The sequence below is a fragment of the Piliocolobus tephrosceles genome, chromosome 7 (genome assembly GCF_002776525.5).
Source record: "Piliocolobus tephrosceles isolate RC106 chromosome 7, ASM277652v3, whole genome shotgun sequence".
In the NCBI taxonomy this organism is placed as follows: Eukaryota; Metazoa; Chordata; class Mammalia; order Primates; family Cercopithecidae; genus Piliocolobus; species Piliocolobus tephrosceles.
The window spans coordinates 131,117,430-131,138,550 of NC_045440.1; the positions used below are offsets into that span (position 1 = coordinate 131,117,430).

At 42.8% G+C, this 21,121-nt stretch overlaps 1 long non-coding RNA gene across 1 annotated transcript in view; it reads right to left on the reverse strand.

The window, feature by feature from the left end:
- LOC111549803 overlaps positions 1–20,921 on the reverse strand; it is a 191,187-nt gene extending 170,266 nt beyond the window's left edge. The window contains exon 1 of the long non-coding RNA XR_002733829.2: positions 20,745–20,921. This is a non-coding gene — a long non-coding RNA (uncharacterized LOC111549803). The remainder of the gene's footprint in view (positions 1–20,744) is intronic.
- Positions 20,922–21,121: the final 200 nt, after the last annotated feature.

Here is a 21,121-nt window from a genome sequence, read left to right on the forward strand (position 1 = left end):
ATAGCCCACTTATTTCCATCTAGCATGCTATATATTTTACTCATTTATTTTGTACATTGCCTGCCTCCCCCAAACTAACATATAAGCTCCCTATGGGCAGGAAGTTTTATTAGTTTGTTTACTGCTAAATCTCCAGCACTTAGAACAGTGTCTGGAACAGAGTAGGTCCTCAGTAAGTAACTACTGGATGAAACCATAACATGCCCTATGAGAAGTGTACATTTTCTCAGCCAACACTGAAACCATGCCATATGACCCAACAATTCTACTTGCAGGTATTTTTACAAGAGAAGTGGAAACTATGTTCACACAACACTGTACATTAATGTTCATAGTAGCATTTTTATAAAGCCATAAAAGGGAAACAATCCAAACGTCCATCAACTGATGAATGAATAAATAACATGTGGCATATCCATACAATGGAATATCATTCATCCATGAAAAGGAATGAGTATTACACATGCTGCATTGGGTGAACCTGAAAAACATGAGGTTAAGTGAAAAAGGCTGGTCATAAAGGATTACACATTGTATGGTTCTATTTATATGAACTGTTCAGAACAGGAAAATCCATAGGGACAGAAAGGAGATTGCTATTATTCAGGGACTTGCTGAAGTATGAAGTGGAGAGTCACTGCTAAATGTTATAGAGTTTCTTTTGGATGTGACTACATTTTTCTGGACTTATATAGTGGTGATGGTTTCATAACTTTTTGAATATATCAAACACCCTGACGTGTACATTGAAATGGGTTATTTCCACGGTATGTGAATTATCTCTAACTTTTCTTTTTAAGTTGCAAAGACAAAACGAAGAACAAAAAACTTGAATCCAACATTACCCATGTCATCCCAGAGGTCAGATCTCAAGTCTGGGGTCAGCCAGCTACCTAGAGATGAAATCAAGATTTGCACTATTTATTCAAAGAATTATTGCCTCAGTCTCTGTTTTGTCTTAAGCACTGCTTGGTGCAGCAAACAAAACAAAACAACATAAAGTATGCATTTAACGTACAGTTCGTTTGGAGGACAGACAGCTATGAATACAAATAAATAAAATTGAAGGCTCCACCTAAATTCCAGAAGAGAGGTGGAAACCAAGAGCACAAGAACACAGAAGGGAATATTATTTATTAGGGCTGGTTTCCTGGAGCCAGGCTGTAAAGAAGGTGGGGATTCTGCAAGGACAGGAAAGGAAAGAAGGAGCATTCTGGCACATGGAGCTGGAGAAACAGCATGGAATTCCCCCAAGGACAATGAGGAGTGCAGAGGAGCAGAATGCAGGAAAGACAGGCTGAAGAGATGAGCCGGAGGGTGCTTAGCCCCCTGCTATGCAGGCTGTGTTTTCTCCTGCAGGCAACAGGCATTGGCAGAAGGTTCATGAGCATAGACCTGTTATGATAGAATATGTATTCTGGCAAGGCTAAGCTTCCAACCTTGTGAACCAAGAGTTGGAGAAGAGAGTCATTGATACTGCTTGGATTTGTGTCCCTATCAACATCTTACACTGAATTGTAATCTCCAATGTTGGAGGTAAAGAGATATTGTAATCTCCAACGTGGGAGGTCACTGGATCATGGGGCTGGATTTTTCATAAATAGTTTAGCACCATCTTTTTTGGTGCTGTTCTCATGATAGTGAGTGAGTTCTCATGAGATCCAGTTGTTTAAAAGTGTGGCACCTCCCTGCCTCCCTCTCTTGCTCCTGCTCTGACCACGTGATGTGCCTGCTCCCCCGTCGCCTTTCACCATGATTGTGAGTTTCCTGAGGTCTCCCCAGAGCTGAGAAGATGCCAGTATTACACTTCTTGCACAGCCTGTAGAACCATGACCTAATTAAAACTCTTTTTCTAATAAATTACCCAGTCTCAGGTATTTCTTTATAGCAATGCGAGAACAAACTAATACAGTCATGCATGACAAGGAGGGACTACACAAACACATGAGGTTAATGCAAGAGCTTGGGTTCAACCTGTGGCAGTGGGAGTGGCCAGGAATAAATATGGCCCAGAGGCATCCACAAGGAGGATTTGGTGGCCAACTGGACACCAGGGGGAAAAAAGTCACAGATGCTGCAAAGTATCTCACCTCAGAGGCAAGAGAGTTTTGCTATTTTACTAATTTCTAGAGGGAGCACAGGAGTTGGGAGCAGGTTAGATGGGGGCGGGGGGGAAATGAGTAACATTTGAGAGACTTTGGCTTTGAGTTGCCATCAGGGAGTTGTCCAGCAGACAGCTGAACAAGGAAGAACTACTAAAGTATTAGCTACATGTAAGAAATATTTTGAGCACATACTACATCCCACAGAATGTTCTCAGCATTTCATATACATTATTCAATTTCACCTTATCAAAAGCCCTTTGAAACAGAGAAAGACAGCCTTCTCCTGCCTGCCTTCTCCTCACCATAGCTTCTCCCACCTCCTGCCTTCTATACCTGTATCTTCTTCCCACCCGAGCCTTCATCCCACCTCTGCCTCCTCCCCAGCATTGCCTTCTCTCTTTTCCTGCCTTCTCTCCCATCCTTTCCCACTTCTGTCTTCTTCCTTCCACTACTGTCTAAGAGAAAGAATCTTGGATATGAATTTTATATTAACTGAGGCAATTGATACTTCTGAGAACTGAAAGGTAATCTGAAAGACAAGACTTATTTGCCCCATGCTCTTATTTAGCAGACAACCATTACAATGGTCCACCCTTATCCACAGGGGCTGTGTTCCAAGACCTTCAGTGGATTACTGAAACAGTAGATAGCACCAAACCCTATATATACTGTGTTTTTGCCTATACATACACACTTATGATAAAGTTTGATGTACAAATTAGGCACAGTAAGAAATTCACAACGATAACTAATAATAAAGTAGAACAATTGTAACAATATGTCAGTATCACTACTCTCCTGCTTTGGGGCCGTTATTAAGTAAAATAAGGGTTATTTGAACAGAAGCACTGCAATATCATAACAGTCGATCTGATATTCTAGACAGCTGCTAAGTGACTGACAGGCAGGGAGCATCTATAGCACGGAGATGCCGGACAAGAGGAGAATTCATGTCCTGATCAGGACAAAGTGGGACAGTGTGAGATTTCATCATGCCACTCAGAAAGGCACCCAATTTAAAACTTATGAATTGTTTATTTCTGGAATTTTCCATTCAATTTACAAGAGTTTTTGAAACTCTGTAAGTAAGGAAATCCTGGAAAGTGATGCTACTGATAGAAAGGACTATTGTAACTGGACACCTCGTTTGTGAGAGGCGCTGTTCTAGGTGCTGAAGGCAGAGCTGTGATGGAAACAGAAACCCTTGCTTTCATGCAGCTTACATTCTAATGAGAGAAGTGTGACGATAACACATCAGAAAAGGGAGTAAGAGACAAAAACTCAGCTCAGATTGGAATGGAAGGAGATAGTTTGGGGGAGTTTTGGTGACAGACAAGGGGGAATGGGGTAGCTGCTGTGTCAAGCAGTGAAAAATAACCTATGCATAGTTCAGCCATGAGGCTGAACTCACTAAGGTGAGAACAGAAAGCAAGTTTTCTCTTTCTGACCACTGCCCCCAAACTACCTCTGTACTATTTCTTCCCTTGGCTCTTGAATGAACTCTCAGTTTCCATGGTTTTTACAATCACTACTTGGTAATAAAATTTCCAATTGCTTTTGGCCACCAAAAAGACCACCACTGCCATTCTCCCTTCAAATATTGTGCCCAAGTCAAGACAATGATTCTTCTCTGGGCTTCATTCAGAGTTGAAACTTCTCACCTCTCCCAGGCTCAGGGAAGATGCAGACCTCGGATCCTGTAAGATGCTGTAGATATTTTCTCTATTTTGTGGCCCACCTTGCCTTTCTGCTTTATCTGGTCCAAGCCAGCCTTGGACCCTGAATATTCCAGAGTTAGGCTTATGGAAAGAAGAATTAGAGGAGAATGTTGAGGCCTCGTCAGTTGGGACTGTCACTATCCAGCCTTGGTGCTCTCCAGATCTGGAGGTAGTAAAGGCTGATAGTTTCTTCCAAGAGATGCTTCGTAGCTTTCTCAGAGATTCCCCACCAGGAACTTTAAATTACTTTCTTATAGTCACTGCTTTTTCTCCTGGGACCGCCTTTAACTCCAACCCTCAGCCCTGGCATTTGGTGGTCCACTGCATAGAAACACTTTCTTTTTCGTGTTCCATTTCACCTCTGGGAAGACCACATAAGCTTCAGCTCATTTCTGCCCAAGCGAGAGACCCCAGCAACTTTTAGTACCACAACTGATGGAATTTTCACCACAAATGTCAGTCCTTTCTCTCTGCTATGCAGCCCCAGTGAAGAAGTCACAGTGTTGCTATTCAGATTTCTCAGGAAAAGTCAGATAACTGTCCACTGGGTTCCCTAAACCCTAGGGGGTGCATCTCAAGCTCTTCAAGTGGTCCTTGAAGCCGCTCTCACCATGCAGGGGGTGGGGAGGAAATTTCTACAGCACTCCACAACCCTGCCCCACACACGGTCCTGTTAGATCAGCTATTTAAATCCTAAAGCTGTAGTCAGCCAGGCTTTTCTGTTAAAGGCCTGATAGTGAATTATTTAAGCTTTGCAGGCAAAACAGTCTCTGTGGCAATTCTCAACTCTGCAATTTTTTTAAAAAAGAAAAGAAAAGAGCAATGGGCTATACTTAAGCAAATGGGCGTGGCTGTGTTCCAGTATAACTTTATTTACAAAAACAGTTAGCAGGCAGGATTCGGCCTGTGGGCTCCAGTTTGACTCTCTAAAGATAGGTGATGACCCAGTATTCTGATTTGCAGCCTTCCCATTGCAAGGCCCGTCAGGATGGGGTAGCACTTTTTCTCTCTTTATTGATTTTTCTTGCTGAAGTCAGAGAGACAGAAATGGTCTCATTTTTAACATCCTATTACACACACACACACACACACAGAGAGAGAGAGGAGAAAGAAAAATGACAGAAACAAAGAAAGAGACTGGTAAAGACATTTAGAAAAGCCTTGCCGCGTGTTAAGAATCAAATTCCCTATAGCATTTCTGAGATGATTGGTCATGCAGGTAGCTTGACTGTGACATGTAGTGGGAGGAGACCAGAGTAGCCCAATTTTATCTGAGATGTAAGAGATTCTCTTTTCCTCATTTTATAGTTGGGAAAAAAAAAACTAGTACCATAGAGATCAAATAACCTGCCTTTGGTCCCACAGCTAGTAAGAGACAGAACCAGGATTTAATTACAGTTTTCCAGGATCACCAAATGCTATGTAGATTTTTCTTAGGTAGATTATTGTACTTGTTTTCTATTACTGCTGTAACAAATCATCACAAATTTACTTGCTTAAAGCAACATAAGTTTATTAAAAAACACTTTTGGAAGTCAGAAGTCCAAATGGGTTTCACTGGGCTAAAATCAAGATGAGGTGTCAGCAGGGCTTTATTCCTTCTAGACACTCTAGGGAAAAATCCGTTTTATTTCCTCGCCTTTCCAGTTCCTAGAGGCCACCTGCATTCCTTAGATTATAGCACTTTTCTCCATCTTCAAAACCAACAGTGTAGCATCTCCTGTGATGGTTAATACTGAGTGTCAACTTGATTGGATTGAAGGATGCAAAGTACTGATCCTGGGTGTGTCTGTGAGGGTGTTGCCAAAGGGGATTGTCAGTGGGTGGGAGAAGGCAGACCCACCCTTAATCTAGTGGACACAATCTAATCAGCTGCCGGTGAATACAAAGCAAGCAGAAAAACATGAAAAGGTGCGACTGGCCTAGCCTCTCAGCCTACATCTTTCTCCCATGCTTGATGCTTCCTGCCCTCAAACATCAGACTCCAAGTTCTTCAGTTTTGAGACTTGGACTGGCTATCCTTCTTCCTCAAGCTTGCAGATAGCCTATTGTGGAACTTTGTGATCATGTGAGTTAATACTTAATAAACTCCCATATATATATTCCATCAGTTCTGTCCCTCTAGGGAACCCTAATATATCTCCTGACCTCTCTTGTCCCTCTGTTGCCATTGTTATGTATGTCACTTTCTGTCTGACTCTAAGTCTCTTGCCTTCCTCTTACAACGATGTTGTGTTTACATTGAACCCAACCAGATAAGCCACAATCATCTTCACATTTGAAAATCATTGAATTAATTACATCCACGAAGTCCCTTTTGCCATGTGAAGTAACATATTCATAGATTCTGGGAATTAAGACATAGACATCTTTGAAAGGGGGACAGCATTGCTCCACCTACTACAATTATTGATTACAATACAAGAGATGAATGTGGTCTTTCAGAAAGAATGCTTAACGCTAAAAGGGAATCAAGATGAAAAAAAGAACTTAAAGAAAGCATCTAAAAGTAGGGCCAGTGGAAGAAAAATGAGAAATTGCAAAGAGCTAGGAGAAGAATTGCATAAAAGTGCTTCTCAAAAGCCCCAGAGGAGAGAATTTCAAAATTCTTGACTCACAAAGTCAAATGCTCTAAACTTGAAAGAGGACAGAAGAACACGATCTCAGGCAGGAGACCACCAGCAGCCTTAGCAAGGGGAAGATTTGGACTGCACGGGTGGTGGCAGCATGGAGGCACACTGCACAACCTGGCCCAGCCCAGAACCTTTCTCCTAGCCGAGGCCCTCTGTTCACAGGAAGCATCAGTACTACCTTTTACCCCGGCCAACCCATCCATGTTGTGAACTCAGCTTATTGGAACACAAAGAACATTTGGCTGTCATTTGGATATAATTTGAAAAGTCAGGAGTTGGCCTTTGGAAAAGCTGCTTCAGACAGCAAGAATATTTTAGTGTAAGGAGAAATATATTCATCTGATGAAAGGTGTGGGAACCAGGAATGGGAAGGGAGCAAGACTCCCTTGGTACCACCTGGAGTCTCAGCATCCGTTTTATTTTATATGGCATCACCATCATTTTTTTGACACTAGCAGCGAGATTGTTCAATGAATATTTAATCATGGTGGGGTTCTCTCCTTTCCCATTCCTTCAGTCCCCTGGCTGTAGCCTTTCTAAAGTAATAACCTTGCTCATCAAACACCAAAACTGGCACTTCCCCATCCTTATGCTGGTACCGTGGCGTAGACTATTTGTGGGTTCTGAGCGACAGGTGGCTGGTAAAGTAGCAACAGAACAGCTCCCAGAGACACCAATTGATGAAGGCTGAGATTACCCCAGGGAGGATCATGAAACTGCAGAAGCCATCTGGCAAGGCTCTCAAGGCACCTGTATGCCGAGCCTGCTGCCAATATCTCCGTCTCAATTAGGCTCACGCGCAGTGATTTCCCTGCTGTACTCACTGACTCACACAAAATCTCAGGGAAGAGCACAAGCACTAACCAAGTGATGCTGGAGAGAGGAGGGAAGTTTGGAAGATTACTGAAGAAATCTTTCCTCTACCTCCACGTGGTGAAAGAGAGAGGAATGCAACACACCTCTCCATGGAAGAAAGCCAGGAGAATGATCAACAATTCACAGGTGATCTTGATAGCCCTTACCATGCGGCACACCCACCCTGTGACATTGGGCTACTTGGATCCCATTTTTAGGTGTGTGGAAATTGAAGCTTAAAGTGGTTAAGTAAGTCCCTGAGGTCCCAAGGATGATGAGTGGCAGCACCAAGGTGCAAGCCATGTCTGTCTGCCTCTAGGGCTGGTGTGGATGCTCACTACAGTTCATTGCTTACCGCAGAGTCAAAGTTCAAGGTCCTTAAGCACAAGAACTGTGTCTTGTCTTGCTCTTTTTGTATCCATCACCTCCTCACTCTCACCTATGATGCAAGCTCAGGACCAAGCACAATGGGTAAGTTTCTTCTCCACTGTCAACCACCAGTGTTTTATCTGGAAAGTGGGGTAAAAACACCCACCACTTGGCTCCATAAACGCCATTCCATCTCCATGATGAAGACAAACTCCAGAGATGGTGCATTTATGCAACTGAGTATTGAGTGCGTACATGCTATGTGCACTAGGCAGTAAGTGGTAGGAAATTGAGGAGATGTAGATTAGAGGCTCAGTATGACAGACATGCAGCAGCGGGTGTTAATTACTACTAAGTGTTCTTACTGTGCTTGGTAAGTGTGTTGCATGCATTATCTCATTTAATAGGCATGTGTGCATGCGTGTGTGTGTGTGTGTGTGTATGCAAGGAGGAATTGAGGTGGGCACATTCCTGGCTGGGCAAACAACAGGAGCAAAGGAACTGAAATAGAAATATGCAATGCACATAGAAGAAACGAATTAAGTTCAGAATATTCTTTAATTTATTTGCTTAACAAATATTTGTTGACATCCTCTATGTGCTAGGCACTGTGATAAGCAAAGGAGAAAGAGGAGTGGACCAGATATGGTCCACAGTGACACTGATAACAAATACAAACAGCGATACCATGATAACTGTGATAAAACTACAAAGTTAAAAAGCAGGAACACAAGATTACTGAACTTCAGGAGGCTAACCTTGTCTGGAAGGTTATGGAAAGCTTCCCTGATATAGCATCAGCGAGAACAACAGAGAGTAGAAAAGTAGGGTCCTTCCCTTCTGGATACAGGGTAGATTTTAATTTAATAGTGAGCTTCTGAGGGAGTCAAGTCTTGATATGAATCCACCATAGCACTGGGGTGGAATCAAAAGAAGGAACTAGCCTGCAGCCTCATTTAGGACCAGGAGACATGGCATTAGTCAAATGAGACTCAAAGCAGGATTGAAACTGGGGAGCCCAGGCAAAGGCTAGGAGCACGGACCTCCCAGGAGGGTGTCAGGTTCACCAGAATAACCATTGTGCATTTGGATAGTTTCAGTACCTTTTCCAGGCACTTTATCCACATGGATGTTTAAAAAGAATTATCTCACCTGAGACTCACAACAAGCATAGGGAAGAGGGAATGGGAACAAACATCCTCACCTGACCCAGAAGGGAACTGGAAGGAGGGCTTGTCTGAAGGCGCTTGGCTCCTACGATTAGACGTGGGACTTCCCATTCTCAACCAAGTCCCTATGCACACAGCATGGTCACCAGGCAAGACCATGTTGAGCCTCAGCTGCTACTTATTTTTCAATTAATAATAATCATATAAAGAATACTTGCATAGTGTTTTATTTTTATTTTCACAGCATTTTCCTTTACACCATCTCATTGCAGCGTCTCATCAACCTTGCTAAAAAGACAACAAACTACAACAGAAACCCACAAGGCTTAGAGATATTTGCCCAGAACCATGCAGGTGAAAATATGGAAGAAACAAAACGCCAATTTAGGTCTTCCTCCTTAGTATCCTTTGATCTTTCTGATACTCCACATCACACCACCCATCAATTCATTTATTCAAGAAATGTTTGCTGAGCAACTTTCATGGGCCAAGCCCTGTTCCAGCTACTACAGATGCAATTCTCATAAGAAATTCACAGAGAACAAGTAACCTGATCCCTTACAGAATGTATAGCCAGAGTAGTGGCAAGGTACAAAGGGGTACGTAGAGGAAGAGGCACAAGAGCTTCCTGTCTTATGGGGTAGAGGGAAATGGGGAGGCTTCATGCAGGAGCTGGCATTTGAGCTCAGATGTGGTGGATAGGTAGGAGTTTTCCAGGGCAAGAAAGCAGGCAAAGATCTGAGACAGAGGAAGTGGCATATTGAAGGGCACAGGCATGACCAGGTCTGACTCTTCCAGGGAATATGGCTGGAGTGAATACAGGAGAGATGAGAGAGAAGGCTGGAATGGAAGGAGAGGACTTAATACCAGAAATTGAGAGCAGCCGGGGAGGTGTTTTCAGCAAGGGAGATGCACATTCAGATTTTTGGTGTGGGGAAACCAGCCATGCTGAATTTAAAATAAAAAGTGAAAAAAGAGCCTGAAGATGGGGAAATAGGTAAATTATGAGAGTGGCAGTGTGGGAGAAGGAATATTGCATCTGGGAGAAATCTGGGAATACAATTGGAAGATTTCGTGACTTGGATGAGAATATGAGAGAGAAGGTAAAGGATGACATGAAGCCATCTACCCTGAGGGACCAAGAAAATGGTAGAGCCATCCAGAGAAGCCCTCTTTCCTAACACAGGCTCATGCATACGCACACCACACACACACACACACACACACAAAGGCAAGACAGGCTAGGTACAGTGGCTCACACCTGTAATCTGAAAACTTTGGGAGAGTGAGTTCAGCAGTTTGAGACCAGCCTGAGCAACATGATGAGACACTATTGCTACAAAAATTTAAAACTTAGCTGTTTGTGGTGGTGTGCACCTGTAGTCCCAGCTACTTGGGAGGCTGAGGTGGGAGGACAGCTTGAGCCCAGGAGTTCGAGGCTACAGTGAGCTATGATGACACCACTGTACTGCAGTCTGGGCAACAGAGTGAGAACCCATCTCTAAAAAAAATTTTTTTTTAAAAAGACAGGAGAAATGTAAGCACATTAGCATGTTAGCAGTGTTGATCCTTGGATCACAAAATGCTTGCCAGAATTTTCTTTTTAATTTTTTTTTAATCTTAGGGGGAGTTGTTGTCCAGGTTGGTCTTGAACTCCTGGCCTCAGGCAATCCTCACGTCTCATAGAATTTTCCAAATGTTCTGTATGAGCATGCTCATATCATGCTCAGAGAAGGTAACATTTTGAAATTACTAATAATGGTAACAGTTACACTTTCTAACTACTACATTCTCATATTTTTATGAAGTAAAAACACAATTATCCCCATTTTACAGAGGAAAAGCTGATTTTCAGAAAAGTGAAGTAATCTCTGCAGGGACACATATCTATTAAGTGGCTGAATCATGAGTCGACTCAGATCTGTTTGATTCTAGAAGCTAAGGCCTGACTGAACACCTGACATTGTCGTGAATTAAAAATAAAAAATAAAAAAATAAAAAAGTAGATTTTAAGGAGAAGTACTCATTAAGTTTAGTCCCCGTGAGTCATAAGTTTGAAGCACTGAAGAAACGACTGGGGATGTCTCTTGAACAGGCTAAACATTGACTGGAGGCTAAGGAGCTCCTCATTGTGTTGATTTGAGAATTGTCCAGAGACGGTCAATGAAACAACAGCAATAGAGGAGACCATCCGGGGGTAGTTTAGAAATTATGAATAGAAGAAATATTGCCAAAGAAATTATGAATAGAAGAAAATTGCCAAAGATCACTCAGTAAGGAAAGAGGAGTCACAGGAGAGATGTAGGTAACCTGGAAACTGAGGAAGAGAGGACTTTCAGATCACTGAGCATGGTATAAACTGGCAAAAAATGGCCTTTAGGCAGAGTCTTATGATGAGTTTGACATGAGAATATTTATAGCATAAACTAGACTGAACACAGTCAAGGTAGGAAGTACAAAATGTCCTTTCAGGAATGGAATTGACAAGGAATTGGTGAGGGAAAGATTATAGTTCAAAATGATGGAGACAGGGGAAGGGATTCTCCCATTGCAGAAGGCTTGACTCCACTTTTAGGCTGAATGGAAGGAATGGGAGGGACAGAGGAGTCAGGATAGAGAAAAAACAACCCAAAGGACAAGCTCCTCGAGGAAATGGAAAGGGGTGCCACACACAGGTGAGAGTTTGCTCTAAAGTGCTCCTCAAAGTTAACAGTACAGTTATAGACACTACTGCGGAAAAACAAACCGCACCATATGCAAAATGTAAAGTAAAACAACCACCATCTTATTATGCACGCTGCTTCCGTGGGTCAGAAATTGGACAGAGCACAGTGGGGATGGCTTGTCTCTGCTCCACAGTGTCTGGGGTCTAATTTAGAAAGACAAATAGCTATGGATGACTCAAATGTCAGGGGGCTGGAATCACCCATGATCTTTCACTCATGTGGCTGATGCCAGGGCTGGGATGATTTTAAGGCTGGGCTCAGCAGGGTCGGTTCTTGGAGCACTCATGCATGGCCTGTCCGTATGCCTTGGGCCTCCTACAGCATGGCAGCAGCACTTTGAGAGGAAGCAATAATACTCACGGTATCATCACTCCTGTTTTGTTGAAGAGTCCTAAACCTCAGGAAGTTCATGTCACTTGTTCAGTGTCATAGAGCTTTACAGTGTGCTCTCAATTTTGCTTAAAAAATACATTTGGGGGCACCCAAGATGGCCAAATAGGAACAGCTCCAGCCTCCAGCTCCCAGCGTGAGTGACACAGAAGACAGGTGATTTCTGCATTTTCAACCTAGGTACCAGGTTCATCTCACTGGGGTGTGTCAGACAGTCGGTGCTGGTCAGTGGGTGCAGCCCAATCAGCGAGAGCTGAAGGAGGGTGAGGCATTGCCTCACCTAGGAAGCACAAGGGGGAAGGGAATTCCTTTTCCTAGCCAAGGAAAACTGAGACATACAACACCTGGAAAATCAGGTAACTCCCACCCTAATATTGTGCTTTACCAAGGGTCTTAGCAAACGGCACACCAGGAGATTATAACCCATGCCTGGCCCAGAGAGTCCCACGCCCATGGAGCCTCCCTCATTGCTAGGACAGCAGTCTGAGATCTAACTGCAAGGCGGCAGTGAGGCTGGGGGAGGGGCACCTGCCATTGCTGAGGCTTAAGTAGGTAAACAAAGCCACTGGGAAGCTCGAACTGGGTGGAGCCCAACACAGCTCAAGGAGGCCGGCCTGCCTCTGTAGACTCCACCTCTGGGGACAGGGCATAGCTAAACAAAAAGCAGCAGAAACCTCACAGGTGTAAATGTTCCTGTCTGACAGTTTTGAAGAGAGCAGTGGTTTTCCCAGCATGGAGGTTCAGATCTGAGAACGGACAGACTGCCTGTTCAAGTGGGTCCCTGACCCCTGAGTAGCCTAACTGGGAGACATCCCCCACTAGGTGCAAACTGACACCTCACATCTCGCACGGCTGGATACACCTCTGAGATGAAGCTTCCAGAGCAAGAATCAGACAGCAACCCTGCTGTTCAGCAATATTCTATCTTCTGCAGCCGCCGCTGCTGATACCCAGGCAAACAGGGTCTGGAGTGGACCTCAAGCAAACTCCAACAGACCTGCAGCTGAGGGTTCTGACTGTTAGAAGGAAAACTAACAAACAGAAAGGATACCCACACCAAAACCCCATCAGTACGTCACCATCATGAAAGACCAAAGGCAGATAAAACCACAAAGATGGGGAAAAAGCAGTGCAGAAAAGCTGCAAATTAAAAAAACCCCCTCCAAAGGAACGTAGCTCATCGCCAACAATGGAACGAAGCTGGACGGAGAATGACTTTGATGAGTTGAGAGAAGAAGGCTTCAGTTGATCAAACTTCTCAGAGCTAAAGGAGGAACTACATACCCAGCGCAAAGAAACTAAAAACCTTGAAAAAAGAATGAAAGAATGGATAACTAGAACAACCAATGCAGAGAACTCCATAAACCAACTGATAGAGATGAAAACCATGACACGACAACTACGTGAAAAAATGCACAAGCTTCAGTAACCAACTCGATCAACTGGAAGAAACAGTATCAGTGATTGAAGATCAAATGAATGAAATTAAGCAAGTAGAGAAGTTTAGAGAAAAAAGAGTAAAAAGAAATGAACAAAGCCTCCAAGAAATATGGGATTATGTGAAATGACCAAATCTACGTCTGACTGGTGTGCCTGAAAGTGACGGGGAAAATGGAACCAAGTTGGAAAACACTCTGCAGGATATTATCCAGGAGAACTTCCCCAACCTAGCAACGCAGGCCAACATTAAAATTCAGGAAATACAGAGAATGCCACAAAGATACTCCTCGAGAAGAGCAACTCCAAGACACGTAACTGTCAGATTCACCAAAGTTGAAATGAAGGAAAAAATGTTAAGGGCAGCCAGAGAGAAAGGGTGGGTTACCCATAAAGGGAAGCCCATCAGACTAACAGCAGATCTCTTGGCAGAAATTCTACAAGCCAGAGTAGAGTGGGGGCCAATATTCAACATTCTCAAAGAAAACAATTTTCACCCCAGAATTTCATATCCAGCCAAACTAAGCTTCATAAGTGAAGGAGAAATAAAATCCTTTACAGACAAGCAAATGCTTAGAGATTTTGCCACCACCAGGCCAGCCCTACAAGAGATCCTGAAGGAAGCACTAAACATGGAAAGGATAAACTGGTACCAGCCATTGCAAAAACATGCCAAAATGTAAAGACCATCAAAGCTAGGAAGAAACTGCATCAACTAACGAGCAAAATAACCAGCTAATATCATAATGACAGGATCAAGTTCACACACAACAATATTAACCTTAAATGTAAATGGACTAAATGCTCCAATTAAAAGACACAGACTGGCAAATTGAATAAATAGTCAAGACCCATCAGTTTGCTGTATTCAGGAGACCCATCTCACATGCAGAGACACACACAGGCTCAATTAACAAAGGATGGAGGAAGATCTACCAAGCAAGTGGAAAATAAAAACAGGCAGGGGTTGCAATCCTAGTCTCTGATAAAACAGACTTTGAACCAACAAAGATCAAGAGAGACAAAGAAGGCCATTACATAATGGGAAAGGGAGCAATTCAACAAGAAGAGCTAACCTAAATACATATGCACCCAACACAGGAGCACCCAGATTCATAAAACAAGTCCTTAGAGACTTACAAAGAGACTTCGACTCCTACACAATAATAATGGGAGAATTTAACACACCACTGTCAACATTAGACAGATCAACGACACAGAAAGTTAACAAGGCTATCCAGGAATTGAACTCAACTCTGCACCAAGCAGACTTAATGGACATCTACAGAACTCTCCAACCCAAAGCAACAGAATATACATTCTTCTCAGCACCACATCACACTTATTCCAAAATTGACCACATAGTTGGAAGTAAAGCACTCCTCAGCAAATGTAAAAGAACAGAAATTGTAACAAACTGTCTCTCAGACCACAGTGCAATCAAACTAGAACTCAGGACTAAGAAACTCAATCAAAACCGCTCAACTACATGGAAACTGAACAACCTGCTCCTGAATGACTACTGGGTACATAACGAAATGAAGCCAGAAATAAAGATGTTCTTTGAAACCAATGAGAACAAAGACACAACATACCAGAATCTCTGGGACACATTGAAAGCAGTGTGTAGAGGGAAATTTATAGCACTAAATGCCCACAAGAGAAAGCAGGAAAGATCTAAAATTGACACCCTAACATCACAATTAAAAGAACTAGAGAAGCAAGAGCAAACACATTCAAAAGCTAGCAGAAGGCAAGAAATAACTAAGATCAGAGCAGAACTGAAGGAGATAGAGACACAAAAAACCCTTCAAAAAATCAATGAATCCAGGAGCTGGTTTTTGAAAAGATCAACAAAATTGATAGACTGCAAGCAAGACTAATGAAGAAAAGAGAGAAGAATCAATTAGATGCAATAAAAATTGATAAAGGGGATATCACCACCGACCCCACAGAAATACAAACTACCATCAGACAATACTATAAACACCTCTATGCAAATCAACTAGAAAATCTAGAAGAAATGGATAAATTCCTGGACACGTACACTCTTCCAAGACTAAACCAGGAAGAAGTTGAATCCCTGAATAGACCAATAGCAGCCTCTGAAATTGAGGCAATAATTAATAGCCTACCAACCAAAGAAAGTCCAGGACCAGACGGATTCACAGCCGAATTCTACCAGAGGTCCAAGGAGGAGCTGGTACCATTCCTTCTGAAACTATTCCAATCAATAGAAAAAGAGGGAATCCTCCCTAACTCATTTTATGAGGCCAACATCATCCTGATACCAAAGCCTGGCAGAGACACAACAAAAAAAGAGAATTTAGACCAATATCCCTGATGAACATCGATGCAAAAATCCTCAATAAAATACTGGCAAACCGAATCCAGCAGCACATCAAAAAGCTTATCCAACATGATCAAGGGGGCTTCATCCCTGAGATGCAAGGCTGGTTCAACATATGCAAATCAATAAACGTAATCCAGTGTATAAACAGAACCAAAGACAAAAACCACATGATTATCTCAATAGATGTAGAAAAGTCCTTTGACAAAATTCAACAGATCTTCATGCTAAAAACTCTCAATAAATTCGGTATTGATGGAATGTATCTCAAAATAATAAGAGCTATTTATGACAAACCCACAGTCAATATCATACTGAATGAGCAAAAACCGGAAGCATTCCCTTTGAAAACTGGCACAAGGCAGGGATGCCCTCTCTCACCACTCCTATTCAACATAGTGTTGGAAGTTCTGGCTAGGGCAATCAGGCAAGAGAAAGAAATCAAGGGTATTCAATTAGGAAAAGAAGAAGTCAAATTGTCCCTGTTTGCAGATGACATGATTGTACATTTAGAAAACCCCATCATCTCAGCCCAAAATCTCCTTAAGCTGATAAGCAACTTCAGCAAAGTCTCAGGATACAAAATCAATGTGCAAAACTCACAGGCATTCTTATACACCAATAACAGACAAACAGAGAGCCAAATCATGAATGAACTTCCATTTACAATTGCTTCAAAGAGAATAAAATACCTAGGAATCCAATTTACAAGGGATGTGAAGGACCTCTTCAAGGAGAACTACAAACGACTGCTCAGTGAAATAAAAGAGGACACAAACAAATAGAAGAACACACCATGCTCATAGATAGGAAGAATCAATATTGTGAAAATGGCCATACTGCCCAAGGTAATTTATAGATTCAATGCCATCCCCATTAAGCTACTAATGACTTTCTTCACAGAATTGGAAAAAACTGCTTTAAAGTTCATATGGAACCAAAAAAGAGCCTGCATTGCCAAGACAATCCTAAGCCAAAAGAACAAAGCTGGAGGCATCAGGCTACCTGACTTCACACTATACTACAAGGCTACAGTAACCAAAACAGCATGGTACTGGTACCAAAACAGAGATATAGACCAATGGAACAGAACAGAGGCCTCAGAAATAATACCACACATCTACAGCCATCTGATCTTTGACAAACCTGACAAAAACAAGAAATGGGGAAAGGATTCCCTATTTAATAAATGGTGCTGGGAAAATTGGCTAGCCATAAGTAGAAAGCTGAAACTGGATCCTTTCCTTACTCCTTATATGAAAATTAATTCAAGATGGATTAGAGACGTAAATGTTAGACCTAATACCATAAAAACCCTAGAAGAAAACCTAGGTAGTACCATTCAGGACATAGGCTTGGGCAAGGACTTCATGTCTAAAACACCAAAAGCAATGGCAACAAAAGCCAAAATTGACAAATGGGATCTAATTAAACTAAAGAGCTTCTGCACAGCAAAAGAAACTACCATCAGAGTGAACAGGCAACCTACAGAATGGGAGAAAATTTTTGCAATCTACTCATCTGACAAAGGGCTAATATCCAGAACCTACAAAGAACTTAAACAAATTTACAAGAAAAAAACAAACAACCCCATCAAAAAGTGGGCAAAGGATATGAACAGACACTTCTCAAAAGAAGACATTCATACAGCCAACAGACACATGAAAAAATGCTCATCATCACTCACCATCAGAGAAATGCAAATCCAAACCACAATGAGATACCATCTCACACGAGTTAGAATGGCAATCATTAAAAAGTCAGGAAACAACAGGTGCTGGAGAGGATGTGGAGAAATAGGAACACTTTTACACTGTTGGCAGGACTGTAAACTACTTCAACCATTGTGGAAGAGAGTGTGGCGATTCCTCAAGGATCTAGAACTAGAAATACCATTTGACCCAGCCATCCCATTACTGGATACCCAAAGGATTATAAATCATGCTGCTATAAAGACACATGCACACATATGTTTATTGCAGCACTATTCACAATAGCAAAGACTTGGAATCAACCCAAATGTCCATCAGTGACAGACTGGATTAAGAAAATGTGGCACGTATACACCATGGAATACTATGCAGCCATAAAAAAGGATGAGTTTGCGTCCTTTGTAGGGACATGGATGTAGTTGGAAATCATCAATTCTCAGCAAACTATCACAAGAACAGAAAACCAAACATCGCATGTTCTCATTCAGAGGCAGGAATTGAACAATGAGATCACTTGGACACAGGAAGGGGAACATCACATATCGGGGCCTATTGTGGGAAAGGGGGAGGGATAGCATTAGGAGATATACCTAATGTAAATGACGAGCTAATGGGTGCAGCACACCAACATGGCAAATGTATACATAGGTAACAAATCTGCACATTGTGCACATGTAGCCTAGAACTTAAAGTATAAAATATATATATATATATATTCTTACCACATATAGAAAAAATTCTGGGAGAGTACACCTGAAAATTTTAGAAGTAGTCATATTAAAATAATGTGATTTTTACTTCCTTTTACATTTTCTCTCTTTTGTTTCTATGTTTTAGCAATGATTATGCATTGCTCATACATTAAAAGTTTTAAGTTGGGGGTTTATTCATTTAAATGAAAATGTAAGAATTTTAATTGAGGTTGAAATTTTTAAATGTTGGCTTCGAATGCAGTTTAGATGAAGCATAATCAAAATGCAGGTTCAAGTTCAACCAGCCCTTTCTGAGAACCGCACCTTGCACTATGTCCAGTCCTCTCTGATGAGCATGTGTTCTCAACATTCAACCTGCCTTCTTCTGTCAACCCCAAATCAGGCGAGGCCAGCAAGTGAACAGTATCTGAACTCAACCGCTGAGTTCACCCAGAATCTAACTGGCCTTGCATGTGAAATATGTGAAATATGTTATTTTGATGAGGAATCAGGGGACCAATTAGCTGAAAGGCTTTGGACAAGTCTTCCATTTAGTCACCTGTAAAATGAGAAGAGGACAAGAAATTGGATAAGCCATCTCTAAGACCCTTCTGGCCCTAAAGACTCTGCTTCTTACAAGTCACAGATGTGAGCATGTCTCTTGTTACATCAGAGCTGCCCTTTCTCTGTCATCAGACAGCCACATGCCCACAAGTTATCTACCAGGAGGCACACAAACATATCCATACACATCCTGAGCCCACACCCCTGCAGCAAACAGCCTCACCCAGGTTCACACAAGAAGAAGCCTCCTGGTAGATAACTGCACATGTGACCAAGCCTGGCGGCTCCTGAGCAGCTGCTTCTCCCTGCTCTCTAAGGCAGTAAAAGTGATGTCTTCCCCTTTTTGAAACTTTTTTCTCTTAAAGAATCAGAAGCCTCCTTCACTCTTGCCTTCTCACTATCTGGAACTCAACCCTGTTTACTATAATTGGCTATTTTAATTTTCTACATGACCGTGAATTCCACAAGGAAAACAGCTGTGTGTCATCTTACTGAGGGTTTGGCTTCAGCCACTAGCTGAGAGCTAGGTACAGAAGTATCAAGTGCTGAATAACCTTGTCACCCCTCCCGGCCCACTGTTGTGGTGGATTAGAGATGACTGCACATTCTCTGACACCTCCCCAGTCAAGAGATGAAGTCCAAATCCCCTTTCCTTCTATCTTGGCAGGCAGATCCCATTTGTGGGTTTTTTCTTTTTTTTTCTTCTTCTTCTTTTTTTTTTTTTTTTGTGAGATGGTGTCTTACTCTGTCACCCAGGCTGGAGTGCAATGGCACTATCTCGGCTCACTGCAACCTCCACCTCCCAGGTTCAAGCAATTCTCCTGTCTTAGCCTCCCGAGTAGCTAGGATTACAGGTGCATGCCGCCACTCCCGGCTAACTTCCTGTATTTTTAGTAGAGACGGGGTTTCACCGTGTTCCCCAGGCTGGTCTTGAACTCCTGAGTTCAGGCAATCCACCCGCCTCAGCCTCCTAAAGTGCTAGGATTACAGGCGTGAGCCACCGTGCCCAGTGATCCCATTAGTATTATTCCTAGTTTCTAGATGAGGAAACTGAGGCTCAGAGACTCAGAGATGCGATCCTCAAGGTCACCCAACTAGCAGGTGGGAAAGCCAAGATTCAAGTTGAGATCCTTTTAACTCCAAAGTTCAAGCCCTCTGTAACCACTGGGCTGTCTGGCTTCCCAAACCAAGTTACAGAGGGTGTGCCTGTTTGTGTATATATGTGTGGCATACAGAGAGGTGTGGCACACAGAGAGGCAGAAAAACTGGATACCTCCTAGAGCAAGCCTTGGCACCGTACAGCTCACAGTCAAATCTGGCCTGTTTTCATAAATAACACTTCGTGGAGATGCTGCCACACTCATTCATTTACATACCGTCTATGGTTACTTTCACACCACCACAGCTAAGCTGAGTAGCTGCGACTCAGCAACCATGTGGCCCGAAAAGCCTGAAGTATTGACTAGCTTATCCTTTACAAAAAGTTTGCTAATGCCTGTTCTAGAGGATCTACATAGGAGATTACTTACATCCCTTCAAGGAGACAAGGGCCTCATTTTTTCCTGAGGGAAGATATAAAGTTATCAACTTGTCCCAGTTTTCCCTAGACTTTCTGTTATTTTTCTTCCAGGAAAACCTCTTAGTCCTGGGAAAACTGGGATGGTTGCTCATCCTAGTTCTAGATTATGCACCACAGACTATATAAGGGTGCAGTCCTGCTCTCCCTTGAAATGCCCTAACTGCAGCTTCCACGGCTGCCTAAGGGGGAATCAGATGCCCCAGGCACAGAAGGTACTTCCTTCTCTGCCAAGGTCCCACCACAGAGCAGGCTCAAGGCAAGGCCACCCTGTTAATAAGCTTAATTGGATTTGCCAGCTGAGCCATGAATTCATTATCCCTGTCAATTCCCTGCCTTAGACAGCCAAGAAAAATTCCTAGAGGAAATGATAAAGGCCTCTTGTCTGGGCCTGAGCCTCCCTTCTTTCTCTCCCTCCTACCCTGAAAAGACATATACAGTGTCCTACCTTCATGCATTCCAGGGCATAAAGGAGATACTGTCAATGATGCAGACGTTTTAAGAAGTAGCATTGGCCGGGCGCGGTGGCTCAAGCCTGCAATCCCAGCACTTTGGGAGGCCAAGACGGGCGGATCACGAGGTCAGGAGATCCAGACCATCCTGGCTAACACGGTGAAACCTTGTCTCTACTAAAAATACAAAAACTAGCCGCGCGAGGTGGCGGGCGCCTGTAGTCCCAGCTTACTCGGAAGGCTGAGGCAGGAGAATGGCGTAAATCCGGGAGGCGGAGCTTGCAGTGAGCTGAGATCCGGCCACTGCACTCCAGCCCCGGCAACAGAGCGAGACTCCGCCTCAAAAAAAAAGAAGTAGCATTTTCATAATGAA